Source organism: Homalodisca vitripennis, unplaced genomic scaffold, assembly GCF_021130785.1.
Source record: "Homalodisca vitripennis isolate AUS2020 unplaced genomic scaffold, UT_GWSS_2.1 ScUCBcl_2448;HRSCAF=7232, whole genome shotgun sequence".
Classification (NCBI taxonomy): Eukaryota; Metazoa; Arthropoda; class Insecta; order Hemiptera; family Cicadellidae; genus Homalodisca; species Homalodisca vitripennis.
The window spans coordinates 98,492-100,174 of record NW_025778597.1 but is presented as its reverse complement, the minus strand read 5'-3'; positions in this window follow the sequence as shown (position 1 = coordinate 100,174).

Here is a 1,683-nt window from a genome sequence, read left to right as displayed (position 1 = left end):
CCCGATTGTAGGGTCCTGCTACGTAGATTGTCGACAGAAGAAATTGGCAACTATTTGGCCGTTCGTGACGTAGGAGTTGCCGTTAACGAGTGGCCAAATAATGAGGCCGAAATTAATATTGTTCTGCCCCGTGAAAATAGTGTAAACATCAATTACATTGTGAATCCACGAGTAAACCCGCCACGTCGCGTCCTTCCTCCGAGTAGGCGACATGCTGACGTACCCGACCGGGTTATGTATAGGACTGCCCTGCTGTATGGAACCGATTCGGTGGAAACTGTCCCGATGAGTATGTTGTCGTATGTGTGACACCATTTTTTTGCTGAAAAAGCCTGTAATCGGCAAGGACTGTACATGCAATGTTGCAATTTAGGTAAGTTAGGAATTCCAGCACTAGACCCGTGCACAGAAGAACTACATTACAAAATGATATACACACATTTATTTTTTTGTTATTATCAGTTGTTATATTGCTATATACAACAAATTATACTTATACCTTTTTACGTTTTTTATTGTACAGTCTGTACAAAACAGTTAGTTATTCACAATGTAATATACATTGTATTTATTTATTAACTTATATACATTCGATGTACTTACAATTAAACCTCTATTCAGTTTATCTTATCCAAACTCAACAAAAAATTATCTCTTTTTTTATGTACATATTAGTTTGTAAGTATGTGTAAATATTTATTATATAATTTATATAATGTGTAACGGTCCATTTATATAATTTAACATACTAATAGAATTTATTTGTTCTATTTAATGAATTTAAAAATACTTTACTAGCAATAATATTGTTTTGACAATAATGAAATTTTTTTTTTTTAACCAACTGAAAAACCAAAATATCTTTTTGTTTTCAGACTAACGTTGTTATGGATCAGCATTTTATAGTGTGTTTTACATTATCAGTGAAATTAAACATATTTAATTTTCATGTTAAATGTAGAACATTATAAACATTTGAATTTTTATATACTATCCTATAACGTGTTGAATTTCAAACATTGTGCTAATTGTATCAAATACATTGTTTCATGTGATAATGCTGCACTTTTTGTTAAATTTTGACAATTTCATTTACAGCAACGTCATTGTCATCACTGGCCTTTCCAGTGAGTGTTCCCTCCCTTTTGGTTACGTGTTCCACTTCCCAACGTAAGTTGAAATAAAAGTATTTCTTTGTAATAAATGAATTCAAGTGTGTTACCTATATTTACGAAATGATTTCAGACAACTAATATTTTTTATTATGAAAGGATGAATGTACGTATACTTAAAACAATTCTGTTATTTAGATGGGGAAGTGGAAACCTACATAGCCTACAAGGTAGTGACGAAGCGTGTGCTGTTGGTCACGGACAGCCATGGGAGGGAGCTCCATCATCTCCTGGAGAGGTCCAGTGAGTACTCTGTGACGGCAATTGTGTCCCCCAACGGCACTTTAAACTATATTGTGGACAATGCTTTGCTGTATGAAGACAATTTCGATGAAGTTATAGTCATGGCTGGGACGAACGACATCAGTGATGAAGGTTACGTGAATAATGACTTTAATAATGCACTAGGCAAGTTGATTAAACTGTCTAAATTGAACAATCTTAGTATTATTAACTTGCCTAGGAGGAGAGATGCTGTTTCGCCTGCCGTGCATCGTGCACGTGCAAGCCT